Genomic DNA, 23855 nt, shown 5'->3' with positions numbered 1-23855 from the left:
GAACTCATGACCATTAATTACACACAACACAAATAAACCGGGTTACAGCCGGGGGAAACATAGCAGATCTGGCAGTCATCACAGGCCGTCTGCCTCACCTCCCGTCCACAGCTATTTAGAAGAGGATAACAAACTGGGGAGGGTCATGCAGCACTAATATAACCTGTTCAGTCTGTTAGGACACAGCCATCGCTGCTATAGAACATGGCAGTAAATCAGACATACTGTATCCCTCCTATAGAACACTACAACAAGTCAGACTTACTGTATCCCTCCTATAGAACACTACAACAAGTCAGACTTACTGTATCCCTCCTATAGAACACTACAACAAGTCAGACTTACTGTATCCCTCCTATAGAACACTACAACAAGTCAGACTTACTGTATCCCTCCTATAGAACACTACAACAAGTCAGACTTACTGTATCCCTCCTATAGAACACTACAACAAGTCAGACTTACTGTATCCCTCCTATAGAACACTACAAGTCAGACTTACTGTATTGCTGCTCTAGAACACTACAAGTCAGACTCTAATGACAAGCTCTATACAAGCATGTCTTAAATATCAGTACACATTTCTATAAACACATATCAAAGTCCAGTAACTAAATATTTACCTGGACTTGAATCAAGGATACAATCTGGAATAGAAACATTTTGGATTTGATTTATTTTCAAATCCATTTGTAAAATTGCTTCACTACATCTTGCTAATAGAATCAACAAATGAAAATGTAAATACCTAAAAACTTTCCGGACATACCTTCTTTACAGTAAGATATTCCAGCTCATACAGCACTCAGTATATCCATTCTACATTCACACAGTCTGTAAATAAATAAATAATAATTCTCATAAAAAATGCAATGCTTTCCATTGTAATTCTAATGCCAGCCACAATAGTCTATTTCACATTATAAACTGTGGTTCGAGCCCTGAATGCTGAGTGGCTGAAAGCCATGGTAAATAAGACAGTATACCACAGGCATGTCAAAACAATCATTTTTACTGCTCTAATTACCTTGGTATCCAGTTTATAATAGCAGTAAGGCACCTTGGTATATTTGCCATATATTTATTTGACCTTTATTTATTTAACTAGGCAAGTCAGTTAAGAACAAATTCTTATTTTCAATGACGGCCTAGGAACAGTGGGTTAACTGCCTGTTCAGGGGCAGAACGACAGATTTGTAACTTGTCAGCTCGGGGATATGAACTTGCAACCTTTCGGTTACTAGTCCAACGCTCTAACCACTAGGCTTCCCTGCCGCCCCAATATCACAAACCCCCACGGCTAAGGGCTGTGTCCAGGCACTCCGTGTTGAGTTGTGCCTAAGAACAGCCCTTAGCCGTGGTGTATTGGCCATATACTGTACCACACCCCCTCGGGTCTTATTGTTTAATTGCCACACTTTTCCCAACAAGAATAATGACAGGCTTTGGTTTAGCGCCACACTATTTATAGATTATTCTTCTGAAGAGGTTGCCAACCTCAATGAATAACGCACCTCCCACCACCTCCTTCTCCAGTTTGTTAAGTCCTGTCTCTTCAATCCTGTCATGTCAGTCAAATTGACTGTATCTGCACCAACTTCTACAGCCCTTTGAAGTGGAAACATCCTGGAGGTGGAATTACACGCCTGTGTGGCCGTGGTGGCGCCATGCTCGTTCCTGGAACAGAGGGGGCGAGGAGAGCCCCTATCCTCCACATGTAGGCTAAACAGGGGAAGTCAGACAGGAGAAGGATGCTGTGTTCCAGGCTGCCCAGCAGGGCCCTCTGCTCCTACGTCCATTGGTGTCCTGGCCCCACTGCGGCCCCTGGAGGTCCATGTAGGAGCTGCTCCAGGAGCCAGACCAGGTAGAAGGAGTTTTCATACTGGGACACGTCAACCTGCTCTCCCCCTGGAAAACACACATCACACAGGAAATGAAAGTAAACTACATGTCTGGAATATAGAACAAGCTAAAGGCATCTCGCTCTTCATTGTTAATATTTGTACCTCTCAAGGAAAGCTGCAATAAAAGATACAGTTTGGCTATATAAATTGTACAGGCTACTAAAAAGGGCAATGAAATAATGATCTACTCAACTGAAGTTAAAGGCAGAAAAACTATTGACAAAAAGTGAACTACAAAAAGTTGGACTTATGCAAGACGTGTACTTTGAGGCAATAAGAAGTCACTGTGTGCATATGTTTGTGTGTGTTTGTGTAGTTGTGTGTGCTGTGTGTGATTGTAGTGTTTGTGTATGTGACTGTTGTGTGTGTGTCTGTGGTTAGCGTTTGTGTGTGTGTGTGTGTGTGTGCATGTGTGTGTGTGTGTGTGTCGAGTGTCAGTGAATACATTAGCAGCCAGATGGCTGTCAGGTGCGGCTCCAGGCGAGCAGCCTCCAGAGAGCTGACAGGATGTGGCATACTCTCTCCTTTCAGGCTCACTCAGAGCCCATCAGGGTTAGAGCACATACATACACCTCACCTTCCTGGGGTGCTCATGTTTTATTCTCAATATTGCCGCCGCCATGACGTCTCCTGTCACATCTCAGGTGGCTGTCCTACTGTTAAAAGGTGCATTCCCAAACCACAACAACCTGGGAAAGTATGATCAATTGACTACAGAATTCAAAACGCTTAGAAATGTTTCACAACCCAATCCATTCCCCTAATAGGTTGCATCATAGAAAACAAGATTGTACATTTGTCCATTAATATTACAGCAGGTGAGGAAACAAAATGTAGAGGAAGTCCCGAAATGTACTGCAACACCTCGATCAGTGGGGGTTCTGTGCACTATTCTGTCACTCCTCTCCCCTCAGGAAGAAGTAACTTTCTGCTACTGTCATTAGTAGGGCCTTGGATTGGTCTCCTGGTGCTTCTATAAATGGGAGCACCAGGAATCCTACCTCTCAACACAGCACTGTGAGGGGCCTTCAGTGTTGCACTGGATCTATCTGTCTGTCTACTCTACAGTAGGCTTGGTCGATACAGTTTATTAAATCTGGATATCGCCCAACCCTACTCTACAGGGATTCTCATCATTATGTGCTTAAACCTTGATAGCATCAGAGGATTGAGATAATGAAGTGGACCCTGAACGGAATACAAATCGGCTCATTACCTTTAGGACAGTACATACGGTCCCTCTCTCTGATTGCAGAGCCAGCTCTCAAATTCAGAGAGAGAAAGCACGAGAGAAAGCGAGAAAGAGCATGAGAGAAAGCGAGAAAGAGAGCGAGAGAGAGCGAGCAAGAGCATGAGAGAAAGCGAGAAAGAGCGAGCAAGCAAGAGAAAAAAAAGATAATTGGTGAGACGATGGGGAAAACAGAGAGTGAACGAGACAGATTGCGAGAGAAAGAGATACATTTGTGAAATTGTGAGCGTAGGACTAATATATATTTTTTAAATGTCGATGTAATTGTATTTCCATTGTGAATTCATGCAACATATCTTGACAGGCTACATATAATTTCCCTGTATCAGTGCATTTGTTACGATAATAAGTACAGTAAATTTGTTACATTAAAATCGTCCGTTTGATTAGACCTGGGGCTCGTTACCGTTAGAGAGAGGGACAGTATGTAGTCTCCTGACTGCAGAGCCAGCTTTCACAATCTCAGAGAGAGAGACCGAGAGAGAAATAAAGACAGATTGAGAGAGAGATTCAGAGAGAGATTGAGAGAGAGATTCAGAGAAATAAATAAAGACAGATTCAGAGAGAGATTCAGAGAGAGATTCAGAGAGAGATTCAGAGAGAGAAATAAAGACAGATTGAGAGAGAGATTTAGAGAGAGATTCAGAGAGAGAAATAAAGACAGATTGAGAGAGAGATTCAGAGAGAGATTCAGAGAGAGATTCAGAGAGAGATTCAGAGAGAGAAATAAAGACAGATTAAGAGAGAGATTCAGAGAGAGAAATAAAGACAGATTGAGAGAGAGATTCAGAGAGAGATTCAGAGAGAGAAATAAAGACAGATTAAGAGAGAGATTCAGAGAGAGAAATAAAGACAGATTGAGAGAGAGTGAGAGAAAGAAACACAGTGATGTGGGAGGCACAATAGAGCTGTCTAAAGGGTATAGAATGGGAAAATGTATACAGGACCAGTCAAAAGTATGGACACACCTACTCATTCCAGGGTTTTCTTTATTTTTACTATTTTCTACTTTTTGACAGCTTTGAACACTCAAAGCTGTTGGTATTCTCTCAACCAGCTTCATGAGGTAGTCACCAGGAATGCATTTGAATTAACTTTGAAAGTTTCTTCAAGAGTAGTCGCAAAAACAATCAAGCGCTATGATGAAACTGGCTCTCACGAGGACAGCCACAGGAAAGGAAGACCCAGAGTTCCCTCTGCTGCAGAGGTTCATTACAGTTACCAGCCTCAGAAATTGAAGCCCAAATAAATGCTTCAAGTAACAGACACATCTCAACATCAACTGTTCAGAGGAGACTCACAGGGCACGTGTGAAAGTGAAACCATCATTGAAATACTATAAAAGACTGAGATAATGGGAAATGAAAGATGGCTGATACTGCTCTGTTGGAAGATTTGGCACACGCTGCATTTCGCAGAGAGCATGCTTTTAGAGACAGGTGGGACTTTTTCGCAGAGGGTACAGATTGGCTCATAAGATACCGTTTCCCAAAACCAATCATATAGGATCTTTGTGAGGATTTCAGAAATATATGCTATTCTGTTGCACATCAAAGTGCTATCGGCATCTCACATCCCTCGATGAGCTAATGTTTTGGATGCAATCTTCAGCAAAATGAACTAACATACAATTTCTAGACACCATCGCACAGCAGGTTAAAGTCAAGGGGGGTTTCTGTCATCAATGGGTTCCCAAATAGCCTACAAACGGAGCAACAGATGACGCCCACATCACCATAAAAGCACCATCCCAAAACGAACAGAAAATGATTCCACTATTATGTGATGCTCAAAAAACGCTGCTGAATGTGGTGGCAAGGTGACCAGGTGTAATGTACGACTCGTTCATTCTGCAGATCAGCAATATGCCCACAGCAGGAAGCTGTCTCTACAGCTGGATGGATGGCTTATTGGTGTGTTGCTTACTCATTTGAAGTATATTTGCCATCGTAAAGCAACTTGAATTGTCCTAATGGTCCTCTCTTTGTAGCAGTTTTACTGGTCAAACCACAACTGAGCGAGCCAAATAAAACCTTGGTTGTACTCAATTGGATTGTGATAGCTGCAGTTGTTTCTAATCTTCAATTGTATCTGTAACTTATGACACTTTGCCGTTTGTGTGTATTTAGTATTTTATGTACATGCTGCTCCTTCCCTGTTTAGTCTTCTTGCCAGGTCGCCCTCGTAAAATAGGTTTTAACCTCGATGGGTCTTACCTGGTTAAATAAAGGTTAAATAAAAATAATCTGACACTAGCACCTCTACTACAGCCTTTGTTCTTTGTTTTTTTCAGTTGCACCTTTGTAGGCTATTTCATGATACAGTGTTGTAAAGGGTATTAAAGGGATGATTGACCATATATGGTTAATTAGGGGCATTTCAAAATGTAAATAGTCATGCACAAGCACTGAGAACAATTGGTATTTATCAAAAGTTCTCCTACTAGTGTGCTATGATGCTCGAGGGACTGTGATAAATCACACTTCTATGCGTACGAACATTATAAACTCCGTTCGTAAGTAGCATTTTAGTAGTATTTTAGAATAGTCCTACCCAATATTGACAAATGAAGCCCCAGGACTTTGGTCTGCATCCAAATTCCTTATAGTGCACTACTTTTGTCCCAAATGGCTGCACATAGTGCACTACCTTTGACCAGAGCCCTATTGGTCCTGGTCAAAAGTTGTGGACTATATAGCAAATATAGTGCCATTTCAAATCAAATCAAATGTTATTGTCACATGCGCCGAATACAAAAGGTGTAGGCCTTACAGTGAAATGCCTACTTACAAGCCCTTAACCAATAATGTTTTAAGAAGTTAAAACTTTTTTTTCTTAATATGTACATTTAGGTAGAGTTAAAGTGACTATGCATAGATAATAAACAGAGTAGCAGCAGTGTAAGAGGGGTCTGGGTAGCTCTTTGATTAGCTGTTCAGGAGTCTTATGGCTTGGAGCTAGAAGCTGTTAAGAAGACCTTTGGACCTAGACTTTGCGCTCCTTTAATAGACCATATTTAGAAGAAAAACGGGCCTGATGGTGCCCTGACTAACTCCAGCAGGCTACGCTGTCACTGGCCACTTAAAACACAACCTTCCTGATGTAATGTGGCTGTTCAAGATTTTGGCTAGGCAATCATTACAAAATTATTTAACTGCTAGAGAAGGACAGAAAAGGTGATCGACTGATGGTTAAAATGGGTGATGGTAAAACAGCCTCCAATGTGGCCTGAACAATGAATATGCACTGTGGATAGACCAGTTATGCCTAGAATCTAATATTCAAAGTACTCTATGTCTAGTCAACTATGAAACAATATACAGAGACTATATATAGAATGTCTGTTTTGGCGGATGTACAATATACTCAGGTAGCGTTTGCTCATTTCAGAACAGAGCTAACAACACAAAAGCAAATATACATTCATCACAAACACTGTTAACTTTACTTAAGCGCCATTTCATCAAAACGACAAAGCTTGTTTCTGTGGCAGATTCGCTGTACAATCCAAAATAGTAGAGAGTTCAAATCAAAATGTCAAACTAAACTTGCCAGCAGGCAGCATTATTGGAGGGTTACTCTTCCAAACTTTTAAATCCGATTTTGTAAATTGAATAGCCTTTGGGGTCGAGGTCACTTGGCTATCAAGAAAGAATGGTTGATAGGCTTACACTTAGCATAAGTCACCTTATTTCAGCAGCCAAGAGATAACCAGTACCCATTTCAAATCATTCAAAAAGTGAACTTTTGAACTCCCATTTCAATCATGAACATGAGTTATAATGCATTGTACTACACTGTATTGTAAATAATGTTATGCTCTGCTGTGAAAGTTATTCATAAGCATCATCAAGCAGATAAATTATCTGTGCAGCTATGAGGTGTGAATGTGATCAAAAACATCTCCTGGACCATAACTCACGATAAGTTACAATAAATCTCTTTCAGCAAAAACAAACAACCGCTGCCTAAAAATGGCTTCTTGCCAGGACAGTTGGTCCTGTCTTTACAATCCCATTTTATGTCATGAGGTCTGTGTAAACTGTGGAGCGCAGAGAAGAGCAGAGCAGATAGGCTTAGTGAATAAAATCCTTCCTGATAGCCATCTGATCTGGCCTATTGTAGCCAGCACTACAGACTTGGACAACACTAGCTCACACTGCCGTCATCACCCCAGCTCAAGACAAGGAATTGATTTTTCTTCTCCCTCAGAGAAAGCCACTCGTTAGAGTGTCTTTCAAGGCGGTGGACTGACAATACAACGATTTCTCTGACAGCTAATCGATCCCATCTCATCCACGAATGCATTCTCCGATTTCTATACGACTGCAACTTGACCGCTTCTAGTGTGAGAACATTTACTTTGTTACAAGACAAAAAAAACATCAAGCTCCTTAAGCTTGTCTCAAAATCCACACTATTCAAATCTAGGCTATTCTCTGCGGAAGAAAATTACTTTGCAGTTCTTTAGGAAACAGTCTCTTGAGGTCTTAGCTCAGTCAGAACCGATGTGATGTAGTGAATATCTAGATGTTGACTCACTGGATGAGTGTAACATCAACCTTCTGAGGGGCTTATTTCAACATGGGTTGAACTGCACTATTCAATATTCCATCCATTTCCCCAAATAACGGTGTATTGATAGCTAGATACTCCACACGCTATAGCCTCCTCTGCCTACCTGCCCACCTGCTTGAGGGCCTGACACCACAGCGAGTTCAGTCCACCTTCTCCTCAGTCACCTCTCTCCTCAGCCGGTCCTTACCCAGGCACCTCTGCTCTCTTTATCAGGTCTGTTTATTCCTAAAAAGCCCAGAGCAGTCAGTCAGTGCAGTCAGTCTGTCTGTCCTCAACATGTCAGTCCTGCGGTTCAGCTCCCAGTCAGCCAGCAAGTGGCAGGACAGGACAGGACACAGTGCAACCTGAACCCCGACTCATGTACCCAGAACCACAAAACAGATGACACATAGCTTCCTGGTCGAGTCACAAACACAAAGAATGGGCCGGATGGCTCTCTGCACTCAGCATTAAGGAGATGGATTGGGGGTAAAGCCCTGCGACTGACTAGCATCCTGTCCAGGGGGTGTACTTGTAGTCTAGACACTTCTGTGTTTTGAGAAGGCACATAGGAGACCACCAGAGAGAGGGTATGGTAATACTCCCCAGTAGAGGTCGAACGATTATGATTTTTCAACGCCGATACCGATACCGATTATTGGAGGACCAAAAAAAAGCCGATACGGATTAATCGGACGATTTTTAAAATGTATTTATTTGTAATAATGACAATTACAACAATACTGAATGAACACTTATTTTAACTTAATATAATACATCAATAAAATCAATTAAGCGTAAATAATAAAACATTTTCAATTTGGTTTAAATAATGCAAAATAAATTGTTGGAGAATAAGAAAGCTAACGTTTCAGTTCCTTGCTCAGAACATATGAAAGCTGGTGGTTCCTTTTAACGTGAGTCTTCAATATTCCCAGGTAAGAAGTTTTAGTTATTATAGAACTATTTCCCTCTATATCATTTGTATTTCATCAACCTTTGACTATTTTTATTTAACTAGGCAAGTCGGTTAAGAACAAATTATTATTTTCAATGACGGCCTAGGAACAGTGGCCTGTTCAGGGGCAGAACGACAGATTTGTACCTTCTCAGCTCAGGGATTTGAACTTGCAACCTTTTAGTTACTAGTCCAACACTCCAACCACTAGGCTACCCTGCCGCCTCAACTATTGGATGTTCTTATAGGCACTTTAGTATTGCCAGTATCGCTTCCGTCCCTCTCCTCGCTCCTCCCTGAGCTCGAGCCAGCAACACAACGACAACAGCCACCATCAAAGCAGCGTTACCCATGCAGAGCAAGGGGAACAACTACTAGAAGGCTCAGAACGAGTGACGTTTGAAATGCTATTAGTGTGAGCTAACTAGCTAGCCATTTCACTTCGGTTACACCAGCCTCATTTCGGGAGTTGATAGGCTTGAAGTCATAAACAGCACAATGCTTGACGCACAACGAAGAGCTGCTGGCAAAACGCACGAAAGTGCTGTTTGAATGAATGTTTACGCGCCTACTTCTGTCTACCACCGCTCAGTCAGATACTTAGATACTTGTATGCTCAGTCAGATTATATGCAACGCAGGACACGCTAGATAATATCTAGTAATATCATCAACCATGTCTAGTTAACTAGTGATTATGATTGATTGTTTTTTATAAGATAAGTTTAATGCTAGCTAGCAACTTACCTTGGCTTACTGCATTCGCGTAACAGGCAGTCTCCTTACCTAGCTCTTTTCTATAGTTTTCAATTACAGATTTGTTTGGAAAATGTAATGCAAACTTTGAAATAAAAATGGCCATGTTATTTAACAAGGCTCTCAGTAAAGACACAGAAGTAGGAAATCACTTCAGGGTCTATGATTGTGCTTCTATATATTCTCTGCAGTCTGCCTAGAGAGGTTGTCACGTGTTTGCTCTAGTGCTCATCAGCAGAGTGTGTGAGAGTCCATCTAGGACTGCAGAAGGGGGTGGCAATTTACCGGCGCACCGGTGACTACGGGCTTTGTCTCCTCATAACATGACTTTGATCAAACAGCTTGATTTTCCCCCTCGGTTAGAGCTCTAATGACATCTCTGCTGCTTTGAGGGGCTGAGGACAACTTTGATCCCGGCTATTTAATGGTCTAGCAATCCTTCTGCTGCAACTCCTAATCTGATCGTTCTTCAAACCTGTCACTGGCCTGGGCGGAAAAGCAATAGGCAGGACGCACAAACTGTGTAGAATATATATATATATATATATATATATATATACACACACACTGCTCAAAAAAATAAAGGGAACACTAAAATAACACATCCTAGATCTGAATGAATGAAATATTCTTATTAAATACTTTTTTCTTTACATAGTTGAATGTGCTGAAAACAAAATCACACAAAAATTATCAATGCAAATCAAATTTATCAACCCATGGCGGTCTGGATTTGGACACTACAGGCTGATCCAACTTTGATGTAATGTCCTTAAAAGTCAAAATGAGGCTCAGTAGTGTGTGTGGCCTCCACGTGCCTGTATGACCTCCCTGCAACGCCTGGGCATGCTCCTGATGAGGTGGCGGATGGTCTCCTGAGGGATCTCCTCCCAGACCTGGACTAAAGCATCCGCCAACTCCTGGACAGTCTGTGGTGCAACGTGGCGTTGGTGGATGGAGCGAGACATGATGTCCCAGATGTGCTCAATTGGATTCATGTCTGGGGAACGGGCAGGCCAGTCCATAGCATCAATGCCTTCCTCTTGCAGGAACTGCTGACACACTCCAGCCACATGAGGTTTAGCATTGTCTTGCGTTAGGAACCCAGGGCCAACCGCACCAGCATATGGTCTCACAAGGATCTCATCTCGGTACCTAATGGCAGTCAGTCTACCTCTGGTGAGCACATGGAGGGCTGTGCGGCTCCCCAAAGAAATGCCACCCCACACCATGACTGACCCACCGCCAAACCGGTCATGCTGGAGGATGTTGCAGGCAGCAGAACGTTCTCCACGGCGTCTCCAGACTGTCACGTCTGTCACATGTGCTCAGTGTGAACCTGCTTTCATCTGTGAAGAGCACAGGGCGCCAGTGGCAAATTTGCCATTCTTGGTGTTCTCTGGCAAATGCCAAACGTCCTGCACGGTGTTGGGCTGTAAGCACAACCCCCACCTGTGGACGTCGGGCCCTCATACCATGGAGTCTGTTTCTGACCGTTTGAGCAGACACATGCACATTTGTGGCCTGCTGGAGGTCATTTTGCAGGGCTCTGGCAGTGCTCCTCCTGCTCCTCCTTGCACAAAGGCAGAGGTAGCGGTCCTGCTGCTGGGTTGTTGCCCTCCTACGGCCTCCTCCACGTCTCCTGATGTACTGGCCTGTCTCCTGGTAGCGCCTCCATGCTCTGGACACTATGCTGACAGACACAGCAAACCTTCTTGCCACAGCTTGCATTGATGTGCCATCCTGGATGGGCTGCACTACCTGAGCCACTTGTGTGGGTTGTAGACTCAGTCTCATGCTACCACTAGAGTGAAAGCACCGCCAGCATTCAAAAGTGACCAAAACATCAGCCAGGAAGCATAGGAACTGAGAAGTGGTCTGTGGTTATCACCTGCAGAACCACTCCTTTATTGGGGGTGTCTTGCTAATTGCCTATAATTTCCATTTATTGTCAATCAGTGTTGCTTCCTAAGTGAACAGTTTGATTTCACAGAAATGTGATTGACTTGGAGTTACATTGTGTTGTTTAAGTGTTCCCTTTATTTTTTTGAGCAGTATATATATATATATATATATATAAGAGCGAGAGTGAGACGGCAGTTTGTTATAGCCTACACACACATTACTTCTCGTAAATGTACGGAACAGAAATGTATAATGAGAGACATAGCTCAGTCAGAAGTGCCAGAGTTATAATGACCATCAGCATCATGAAATGCTGGGAGCCATAAGTCAAGTTCCCTAGCAGCCTTGTAGGCTTGCTGGATAGGAGGGGTCCCCAATTACATTCAGCTGTGGGCTGCTTACAGCGTAAGGAAAACAATATGCTTCAGCCACGAATGCTTGCTGGATACAATATATGGGGCTTCAGCCCAGTGCATGTCAGCTGGGAACATAAACAATGCCAAAATAACATGACTTTTATGCAGAGACAACTACACGGACGCATGCAAACATGTACAAGTAAGCATGCTTACTCATGCTCACAAGCTTGCTGGCACAGAGACATGAACATACACACTGTTTTTCTCCTGACCAACAGGAGAGGATAAATTGGCAGAGGACGGCGTTTTCCCTCAGGTGCACTGCACACCATGCATTACTAGGCTATGTGAGTTTGATATCTTCACGAACAGTCTACTCGTCACTTTCTCCTTTTAGGAGTGCCCAGAGCAGATAAAAATAACTATTCCTTACAGATGTAGGATCTTAATTTGATCACTCTTTTGTGGCTGCAAATTTTCCTGCACAGTACAGAATGCAAACTTGTAGTGTATTCAAGGTTTAAAAAGGCTAATAAAGTTTGTAATTTCCGATTTAAAAATGTCAGACTTGATTTGCCCTAACAAAAAATGTGCGTCACTGGTGCGGAAGCCGTTCCTAAACAACGGTGTCTTTCTTCACTTATTACACTACTGCTGACTCAGACGTGCTGGAAATCACTGACCTTTGTATGAGTTTTACAGTGAGTGAAAAGCTAAAATGACGACCAATTGTTTTAGTACAAAAGGACTTCGTTTTTTTCTGGTAGGAATAATGCACCTAGAAAAGAGGAGTTTGTCTTTGTAAATGTCTCCGGTCCTGCAGGACACCCTCTGAGTGTGTGTGTGTGTGTGTGTGTGTTCATGCGCATGTGTGAGAGAGAGGAATATTTGTCCTGACAAGTCTCTTTACAGTAAACCCAGGGCATAGGCAGGGTCTGTGTCCCCCTCAGAGGGTGGCTATATTTATATCCTGATGTACTGCGGGTATGGAATGTCCTAAGCAAGGTTTCTGACTATCACTAACTAATGGAGGACGTGTGTGTGTGTGTGTGGTGTGTGTGTGTGTGTGTGTGGTTAGAGTCTCAGCTGTTGACTCTGTCGTGGTATGGCAGGCAGTGTCCCGCAGCTGAAATAGCTTATGCACAGCCTTCAGGCTGCCATGGCGACATGTACAGGATGTTATGATGAAAGTGCTTGCATTAGAAAGAGTCATTGAGAAATGCAACGGGTAGTGGGCTGCTCTTAAGTCTATAAAAATGTCTCTAAAAAGACACATCTGAAACTGACAATGACGACATAATTACGTTCTCAACTTTCAGAGATCTGGGCAGTCTGAATCCTTCCCAACTCAGGGAAGATAATCCTACTCAACTTTCTGTGGTCATCCTCCCCAACTCAGGCAAGATTAGCCTACTCTATCCCAGTAATGAAAGGGGAAGCTAATTACTGTGTGGGCTTTTAGGCTTTGGTAAAAAAAAAAATGTGTTTGAAGTACAGATATCGCGCTGGTGACATTTAGGGATGAAAACTAAGGAGGTCTGCTTACTGTCGTTTTCTGGAGCCAAATAGAACCGTTTTTAGCTGCCATTGCATTGCCCTTTACAAGAACAAGCTCTGACGCTCATTTCCTCCAGCTCTTTGCCTGATGGCCCAAACTGAATTTTTCCGCTGCTCTATCGTTCACTACATACTTCAGTCTGAGACGGCCATCATTGAAGTAATTTGCGGTGATGTCAAAATGTTGTACAAAACAAAGTCATCAGCAATTGGATCATCCAGTATCAAAGCCAATGCAGAATTTAACACCTGTCAAGGGTTTCCGTTAGCTGGTAATAGTCGACTTTTGGCCTATAAAAGAAGTAAGCCGATAAATAAAACTGGTGCCAGCCAATTACCTCAACTAACTGGTGCCTCCGCACATTGACTCTGTACTGGTATATAGCCTCACTATTGTTATTTTACTGCTGCTCTTGAATTATTTGTTACTTTATTTCTTATTTTTTAGGTATTTTTCTTAAACTGTATTGTTCCATTGTTCCAGACTTAAGACTGGGCTAGCTAGCACTAATTAGACCAGGGCTGTCCCCGACTAAAAAAAATCTTGGCCGACCGAGAGTCGTCTGTTCCTTCGACCAATCAATTGTGACTGACTGCTCGACTAAAGAAATTTCGGTCGACCAACAGCCTATCGACCAAACAATCGACCAGTCGACTAAATGGGGTCTAAATTAGACAAAATACAAATGTTTGCTGCTTGGACCCCAAGTCTGATAGATCATGTTCAGGCTATGGGGTCTGTCCTTGGAGTAACCCCTGATTTAGTAAGAGGAAAAAGACAACCATCAGTAAATAGCAGAGCCATATATCTAAATACATGGCTCTGTTAAATAGTGTTTGTATTAATTACAAAATAACAAGGCCAGCCATTGAACCATGATTTTAACTTTACATAAAGCACAGTCCGACCCCCTGTGCAGGGCAACAGAGGGTACACACACAGTTATGCCTACACTCAGTGTTCTAGTGCTATTGAAGAAGTGGAGAGTGAGTGTTTGTACTGTTTGTCCTATGGGCTGTGGTTATTCTGTACTGTGTGTGACTGTCATGGCCTGTGACAAAGCAACACGGGTCCCAGATGGCTGGGCTTATTTGTATGCTACACTGGTTGAAGGGTAGTGGCAGCCCTCCCACCCGCCACCGTGGGGGCGCACTTGGGGTTCACGTCTGTCAGACAGCCCTCCACAGCGTTCAGTCTGCAAACTGGAGCCTAAATGTGCTAAACTTTGTGATGGAACAACCCTACAACCCTACCCTTTTTAAATCTGCCAATGAAATAATAATGACTTAAGAAGAGTAATCATTCTTTAATTGATTTTCATTACTAGAGATCTACGGCAAACCCACTCTTTGGGTCAGTATAAGGCTAGACATAGTAGCCTATGGCACATACTTGTAGAAAAACACATTAGAAACGATATCATTCTCATAGTAATCATGTTTACAATGTCCACCGGGCAACAAAACATTTATCCAACCATTTCATCCCAAATGACTTCTTCTCAGAGTGCAACCAGATCATGTAGCGCTCCGACTCATCGTTGAAACAATTTGAAACATAATTGAGCATCATCTCCCTGTCGTCCTGAGAACTGTGTTATAATTTGCCGTTTCTAGACAGCTACATTAACAGAAAAGCAGGATGCAACTAGTGACATGGCTGATAAAATCATTTTTCTGGTCCCTGGGCAACCCCTGCCTGTGTTACCTTGTGAAGGGTCTAGCCTAAACAGACAGATGGGGATACCTTGCCTACCTCCCATTTCTAGTGGTCAGGGGTATGGGGCATTCTCTGTAGAAAAAAAAAAAAGCCAACTCAACCAATTGCTTAATCAGCGTTATTCTGTGGGGTGGACATAAAAAAGGACAATAATTGGAGCTGTTCTAAATATCAGAGTAAGAAATTGACGGACACCATGAAAGCTCCAACCAAGTTTATTCACCCCAAAGGATCAAACAGCTGAACAGACATATATATGACTTCCACCAGTGGTAGTATATATACACCCCAATTTGAGCGGAGTCTCCTCCTCCTCTCTAAACATGACATCTTTATTGCTAGGCAGGAAGTTAAGTGAAACAGGCAATAAACTGTTCCTTCTCCCTTAATGTGACCTGACCTCGACCCCCTTCCTCACCAATCCACAGCTCTCCACCTTTATCAGTGCCTGCCAACATGTGATTGTCTTCCCTACATATCAAGCTTAACTGCATCCACCATGTACATTCCTCCTACACATAACCATTAACTTTTGGTGTAGACCCAAGACTATGGCACCCCTCATGTCTCTAGTATAACTAATGATTAATAATATTTAAAGTTGAGAAATCAGAGCTAATCTGTTAAAGTTTGTTTACTCAACAAACTCTGCTCGAAGTGAGCTGAATTTGAAAAAGCTTGAGTAAAATTCCAAATTCATTTTAGCCTTTGAAGGCAACAAATGTAAAAAAGCCAACTTAACCCATGGCTTAAATCAACATTACTATGTAAATTGAGAACTTCAAAAGGCCTAGAATTTGAGCTAATGTGTTAAAGTTGGTAAATTACAAATTCATGTTTGCTCAACCATGCCCATCATTATCATATTTCCCAGCATGTTCTATTGCAGGTTGATTTTTCAGAATTGTTTGTTTCAGTACTTGTGTTTTTTTATGTGCATTGATTGGTTGATTTTTAATCTTATGCTACAAAAAAAAGATAATACATTTTCTAAAGCAATACAATCTGTTAGTTGGACATTTTGCAGCTGTTACTGAGATGGCTGTTCCAGTTGATATGATTTAGGTAGTTTCCTTAGCCCAGCTGTCATTCTCAATGCAGGTTGCGGGTGATTAAAAGTAAAAAAGGCCCTGGTCAAAAGTAGTGCAGTATATAGGTAAAAGGGTGCCATTTGTAACAGATACTTTAAGTCTGGCTCACAATTTTGTGTTCTCCATGGCCTGGACACAGAGTCCCTGTGGCCAGAGCTAGAAAATAGAGCTTGCTCACTAATGAAATACTATGGTGTTGTTTGTTCAAATGTTTCCACCCTGGAATTCAGGTGATCTCACTGCAGCTGGGTATTTCAGTGATTTTAAAATGTCTCCATTATAGGCAATCCAAAGCATTTTCAAGCAGCCTAAATGCCAATAAACTGGACTCGATCATACTCTAGTGAGAGTGATTTCGGACTGAATTTCAAACAATATAGAATAGACTGATTCTGAGGACTTTGTCCTCAGGAAGACAGTAAGTGCAGTCTGTTGTCTGTTATTGGTAAAAACAAAAAATAGGATTTTGGGGTGGACAGACAGACAGATGGGCTCTGGGCTTAGAGCCAGGGCTAGATTCGAATGTGTTCAGTCTTCAAACTTTATTTCCCAGGACTCAAACACAGCTCTACATATGTAGGATCTTAATTTGATCACTCTTTTGTCGCTGATAATGTTCCTACAGAGCAGGAAATGCTAACTTGTTGAGTATTCAAGGTTTAAAAATACTTCAAGTTTGTAATTTCCACTTTAAAATATCAGATTTGATTTGCCCTAACGAAAAATGTATCAACCCCTACAATACAATTCCATTAATTATGATTCACATAATAATTCACGATTCCTGTTGCTGCAGGATTATTTTCCTTCTGTAGCAAACTGGCTAAAATTCAAAATCAAACCAATGAAACATGTTTTTAAATATATTTGCCACATGAGCTGAATTCCAACAATGCAGTTTCTTTATTTATTTCACCTTTATTTAACCAGGTAGGCCAGATTTTATTTATTTAACTTCTTATGGCTGAAATCTCGTTAACGGGATCGATTTGACAACAGCCAATGAGTGCAGGGCGCCAAATTCAAACAGAAATCTCAAAATTAAAATTCCTCAAAACATACAAGTATTATACACCATTTTAAAAGATAAACTTGTTGTTAATGCCACCACAGTGTCCGATTTCAAAAAGGCTTTACAGCGAAAGCACACCATATGATTATGTTAGGTCAGCACCTAGTCTTTGGCTATAAAAACACAGCCATGTTTCCAGCCAAAGAGAGGAGTCACAAAAAGCAGAAATAGAGATAAAATGAATCACTAACCATTGATGATCTTCATCAGATGACACTCATAGGACTTCATGTTACACAGTACATGTACGTTTTGTTCGATAAAGTTCATATTTATATCCAAAAATCTCAGTTTACATTGGCGCATTATGTTCAGTAATGTTTTGCTTCTCTGATTTTGCAGAGAGCCACATCAATTTACAGAAAAACTCATCATAAATGTTGATGAAAATACAAGTGTTATACATGGAATTATAGATATACCTCTCCTTAACGCAACCACTGTGTCAGATTTCAAAAAAGCGTTACGGAAAAAGCGCACCATGCAATAATCTGAGTACAGCGCTCAGAGACCAAAAAAAATCAAAATTCACACGGCACAGGCACTTAGTTCAGACGACAGTTCCATTACAGTTCGTAGAAACATGTCAAACGATGTATAGAATCAATCTTTAGGATGTTTTTATCATACATTTTCAATAAAATTCCAACTGGACAATTCCTTTGTCTTTAGAAAGGAAAAGGAACGCAGCTAACTCTCACAGGTGCGCGCGAGACCGAACTTATGGCTTTCTGCCAGACACCTGACTCAAACAGCTCTTATTTATTCTCTCCCCTTCACAGTATAAGCCTGAAACAAGGTTCTAAAGACTGTTGACATCTAGTGGAAACCTTAGGAAGTGCAATCGGACCCAATTTTACACTGTATATTGGATAGGCAAAGACTTGATAATCTACAAACCTCAGATGTCCCACTTCCTGTTTTTTCTCTCAGGTTTTTGCCTGCCATATGAGTTCTGTTATACTCACAGACATCATTCAAACAGTTTTAGAAACGTCAGTGTTTTCTATCAAAATCTACTAGTAATATGCATATCTTAGCTTCTGGGCCTGAGTAGCAGGCAGTTTACTCTGGGCACCTTATTCATCCAAGCTACTCAATACTGCTCCCCAGCCATAAGAAGTTAATTTTTAAAATGTATTTATTTCACATTTATTTAACCAGGTAGGCTAGTTGAGAACAAGTTCTCATTTGCAACTGCGACCTGGCAAAGATAAAGCAAAGCAGTTCGACACATACAACACAGAGTTACACATGGAATAAACAAACATACAATCAAAAATACAGTTGAGAACAAGTTCTCATTTACAACTGCGACCTGGCCAAGATGAAGCAAAGCAGTGCAACAAAAAACAACAGAGTTACACATGGGATAAACAAAAGTACAGTCAATAACAATAGAAAAATCTATATACAGTGTGTGCAAATGGAGTAAGGAGGTAAGGCAATAAATAGGCCATAGTAGCGAAGAAATTCCAATTTAGCAAATTAACACTGGAGTGATAGATGTGCAAGTACAAATACTGGTGTGCAAAAGAACATAAAAAAAAAAAAAAAAAGCCTTGGCCAGGTCGATGAAGACGGCTGCACAGTCCTGTCTTATATCGATGGCGGTTATGATATCGTTTAGTACCTTGAACATGGCTGAGGTGCACCCGTGACCAGCTCGGAAACCGGATTGAACAGCGGAGAAGGTACGGTGCGATTCGAAAATGGTCAGTGATCTGTTTGTTAACTTGGCTTTCGAAGACTTTGGAAAGGCAGGGCAGGATGGATATAGGTCTGTAACAGTTTGGGTCTAGAGTGTCACCTCCTTTGAAGAGGGGGATGACCGCGGCAGCTTTCCAATCTTTAGGAATCTCAGACAATATGAAAGAGAGGTTGAACAGACTAGTAATAGGGGTTGCAACAATGGCGGTGGATAATTTTAGAAAGAGAGGGTCTGGATTGTCTAGCCCAGCTGAATTGTACGGGTCCAGGTTTTGCAGCTCTTTCAGAACATCTGCTATCTGGATTTGGGTGAAGGAGAAGCTGGGAAGGCATGGGCAAGTAGCTGCCGGGGGTGCAGAGCTGTTGGCCGAGGTAGCCAGGAGGAAAGCATAGCCAGCAGTAGAGAAATGCTTATTGAAATCCTCGATTATCGTGGATTTATCGGTGGTGACAGTGTTTCCTAGCCTCAGCGCAGTGGGCAGCTGGGAGGAGGTGCTCTTATTCTCCATGGACTTTACAGTGTCTCAGAACTTTTTGGAGTTTGAGCTGCAGGATGCAAATTTATCTTTGAGAATTTCTGTTGGCTAACTAAAAATAAGGAAGTAGTAACACAAAATAACAATAATGAGACTATATACAATTAGTACCGGTACCGAGTCAATGTGCAGAGGTAGTTGAGGTATGTACATAGGGGAAAAAGCGAGAAGGCAATCAGGATAGGTAATAAACAGAGTAGCAGCAGTGTATGTGAAGTGTAAAAGTGTCTGTGTGTGTGTGTGTGTGTGTGTTGGAGTGTCAGTGTAGTATGTGTGGGTACTCTAGTGAGTGTGCATAGAGCCAGTGCAAGAGAGTCAGTGCATAAAAAGGGGGTTAATGTAAATAGTCCAGGTAGCCATTTGATTAACTGATCAGCAGTCTTATGGCTTGGGGGTAGAAGCTGTTCAGGAGCCTTTTGGTCCCAGACTAAGATCATACATCTGTAGATATTCCTATAAAACACAAACTGCCCAGAGGCAATGTGCAGTAACGGAGGCTTGATGTGTTATGCAATCCCCTCGCTGTGTTCTGAAGTGCAAATCACGAAGCTCAGCTCTCAATGTACTGGCCCCTTCTCCAAAGCATTTGTGTATTATTGCATAGAGAGCATATTCCAAGCCTCTTAATCAACCCACAAGAGGCCTGTCCTTGGGTTATGTCTCCATTTTCATGCAAACGTTCAACAACAACACAGATAAGCTTGTAAACCAAATGAAGTCTGTTGTAGTTGTAATGTACCACAGTGCTAATGCAAGCCAACAGCCCATTCAAGGTCTTCTGTTGAGCGCACCTCAGCCCTCTCAACCCCATTACATGGTCTGTGTCCCAAATGGAACCCTATTCCCTCTATATAGTGCACTAATTTTAATCAGAGCCCTATGGGCCCAGGTCAAAAGTGGTACAATATAAAGGTAATAGCGAGCAGTTTGGGACTTACCCATGGAATTCCATACTCCCAGGGGGATGTACTCATTAGCCAGTCTGATGGCTAAAGGGCTACTGTACAGCTGTAGCGTTTGCTGGCCCGAGAGTACTTAGCACCTCTGAACCTATTCTGCAAACCGACTGCGCACCAATTTTACTTGTAGAATCGTGTGAAAAATGACGGGCAGTCAATCGTCTACAGCGAGTGGTCCCTAAAACACAGTGGCGCTGAATGATTTGCAGATGAACGCTAGATCCACATCGTTCTGTTTTAGGGACCACCCGCTGTAGACGCTTGACTGCCGACATTTTTCATGCGATTCTACATGTGAAATCAGTGAGGACTCGGGTCTCAAATTACATTCAGAAGTGCTAACTATTCTCGGCCAGCAAACGCTATTGCTGTGTCTGAGCCCTAAGTCTTCAAACAGAAGTCTTCACAAGCAATTTAAGCCTGCCCTTATTTTGCGATGAGAGCAGGGGGGGTCAAGTGCTTACAATTATCCAAGGGCACAATGGCTTTAAAGTGCTTTGAAGTATCAAGACAATGTTAGAGGGGTCCGGGGCAAGTCAACAATACCAAAAATTAAGTGAGCAATTACAGATAATCTGAATATATTATCATTAGACCAAATGACAGTGGTTTGTTCCTTATCAGGAAGTTCAGTTTGCAGATTAATTATTCAGTGTATTCCATAAATGTTCTCCTATACCTTAGTCCTGCTACAGCTATAGTAGCAGCCAGTGTACTTAAATAACCCAACATCAATATTCTCGGCAGAGAAAAGGTCGTTTTTATAAAGACTCTGATGTGACAGAAATTATATTTTCTCATTCACTTGATGCAGCAGCAATGTGAGTTTTGCTTTTGCTCAGGGCTGCTTCAGTAAGGGATGTTCTGTATGGGGTGTAGGAAAGACCCACAAACATGCATGACTGACTGTCTCTCTACTGTGGGAGTAAAGCGACAAGGGAAGGGAGAATAATAATCGGCTTTCCTTTCCCCATTCACACATTAAAATTCCCCAGGACCGCTGGCGGCTGGGCTGTCTGTATACACTAGCATTCAGAGAAATGCACCCACCATCACACCATGAAGGCTAGGATAATCAAATTTTATCAGTCACATGCGCCGAATACAACTGTGAAATGCTTACAAACAAACCTTTAACCAACAATGCAGTTAAGAAAAATAAGAGTTAAGAAAATAGACTAAATAAAACTAAAGTAAAAAATATATAAAATTAACAATAACGATGCTTTATACAGGGGGTACCGGTACCGGTACCGAGTCAGTCAGACTAGCACTGTGGGGACCACTGACAACTTTTTCTTCAACATTTACTTCAAGGAACTTACCTTTGTGTGTGTGTGAGAGAGTACTCTACATGTACATAATAAGCAGTACTATAAATGATTTGAGTCATCCTATACACTTGTAACATCCTCCCCCCGTGTGTGTTCTGGTCCTAACCTGGCAGGTGATCAAGACGTGCTCTGCTAGCCGGTTGATCTCAGACAGGACATGACGGATGAGCAGGGACCTCAGCAAGCTGTTCCCTCCCAGCAGGGTCAAACACTCTGTCAGCCTCTCCTCAACCTGGAACTGACAGAGGCCAGACGGACACACTTAAACACAGGACACAGTAACACTCACACCACCACATACCCCATCACTCAACCTGGAAACTGACGGAGGACACACGTTAACACCACCCATCATATCCCATCACTCAACCTGGCCACTGTGCTGATCCACACGAGGTTACAAAGACCTAAACGCCTGTCAGTTCAGTGGATTTACTTGTGTCCTCTGTCACCTACAGTATGAGTCAAACCAAAGAGCAGTTTGTTTGGTTTGGTCTTAGAGAGGGGGGTGAGATTATGGATTAGATGATGTTTTGGGAGATACCATCACACTTTTCTTTTTCGAACAAAGGCCTGTAGGGATTACATTTTGTTTGGAAAAACCAGACATGTAGTAGCATAAGGTGGGAGCAGCGATTACAGTAAACAAGATTGCATTAATCAACCCAGAGTTGCTCCATCAGTGCTAGCTAGCTCTAGTACAGTGTGTAGGATCTTCATCAGGGTGGGAAATGTACTTTTTGGTCCAACAAATCTATAATGAAGATAAATCACAGACAACACTGTACCCCCACCCTGCTTTCAGCACTGTAGTGTTGAGATTCTCTCTCCCAAAGCAGACAGACACACACAAGTACATCTGTAGGCTACTGAGGATTTGTTTGGAACAGCAGAGATGAGAACGGTGACAGTATAACGTCATCTCTACACAGTGTGAATGCTATACAATAGGCTACTGTAAATACTATGATACAAGACGTATTCAGATGAGACTATAGGTCTAAGGTTCCACATCGCCAAGAGAATAAACTAGACAATGTAAGCCTTCACATGAGAGAGACAGCCAATAACTGAACTCCCTCAGAGAAAAAGGGGGGCATGATAAAACAGTAAAAGTGAGACTAGTACGTGACCAGACAGAAAACCAAGCTGGGTGCTATTCTCAAAGAAATACAGTCATGAAATAAAGCTAGTATTGCTATGAGAGTGACATTTGGCTGACGCCTCTGGGGAGTCAAGATATGCAATTTCATTGTCTGGGCGCTTCACTTCGGCTTCACCTCCACGACTAGAGTAGACTGGCCTGTCTCTGGTCCTCTAGTCCTCAGTCCCAGACAGCTGTGGAGCCATTACAGACAGACAGAGGGGCAAGGAATCCATTCAGACACAAGAGCCCCAGCATTGCCATCATCATCACCAAGGCTGGGGGCTGCAGTCAGTGTAAATGATATATGAGTGTTGCCTATTGAGAGAGGCCTCTATAACCTAATTTCATCATCATGATGGAAACTGTCCATCTGTATTTCCATGGATAGAGAATACATTGTGTATTCAAAGACAAGGTATAGATTTGATCAACATATCAGACAGATATTCAGAGGCAGTAAAGGAACATAACATGCTCAACTCTAAATCCTTGTGTAAACTAATGAAAACGGTGCTTGGAACGAAAAATCGATCACATGATAAATTCAAATTCTTAGAGGCCTAAAGCGCAATATAGAACAGGAATAGTAACACAACATACACTTCAATTAAGGATTTCCTCCATCCATGCCCCATGTGAAGATGCTGATGAACATGAATACTTGTGTTAGTTGGGTCATTCCACTGAATTAGTGCTGTAAGAATATTTTAAGATAATACACAACACAGAGGACTAGAGGTCAACAGGGAATTAACGATCAATGGAAATAGCTGTTTTTCAGTTCAACATCTGGTTAGAATCTGTGTAGGGGTTTCAGTCCTGGATTCCTACTACATGTGGCAAGATCTCATTCATCAATACATTGAGCCTGAAACAGGATACTTGTTATTTGGCCATTGGCCCAATTTTACTGCAAGGAATTTTAATTGATCAACGACAGGCTAGGTTTGGGGGTTATAAAGTACATCCTGTCACTTTGTTCTGTGGAGAATCATTGAGGACAGGGAAGAATGAACATCGACCATCTACTTTCTAGCATAAA

General features: G+C 42.0%; 1 pseudogene; it reads right to left on the bottom strand.

Moving 5' to 3' along the window:
* Positions 1-1600: 1600 nt before the first annotated feature.
* The window catches only part of LOC139415401 (meiosis-specific protein MEI4-like), a 36284-nt pseudogene continuing 14029 nt past the window's right edge, over positions 1601-23855 (bottom strand).

Source organism: Oncorhynchus clarkii, chromosome 8 (assembly GCF_045791955.1).
Source record: "Oncorhynchus clarkii lewisi isolate Uvic-CL-2024 chromosome 8, UVic_Ocla_1.0, whole genome shotgun sequence".
Classification (NCBI taxonomy): Eukaryota; Metazoa; Chordata; class Actinopteri; order Salmoniformes; family Salmonidae; genus Oncorhynchus; species Oncorhynchus clarkii.
The sequence above is the reverse complement of the archived record's forward strand: the minus strand, read 5'-3'. Positions and strand labels throughout refer to the sequence as shown.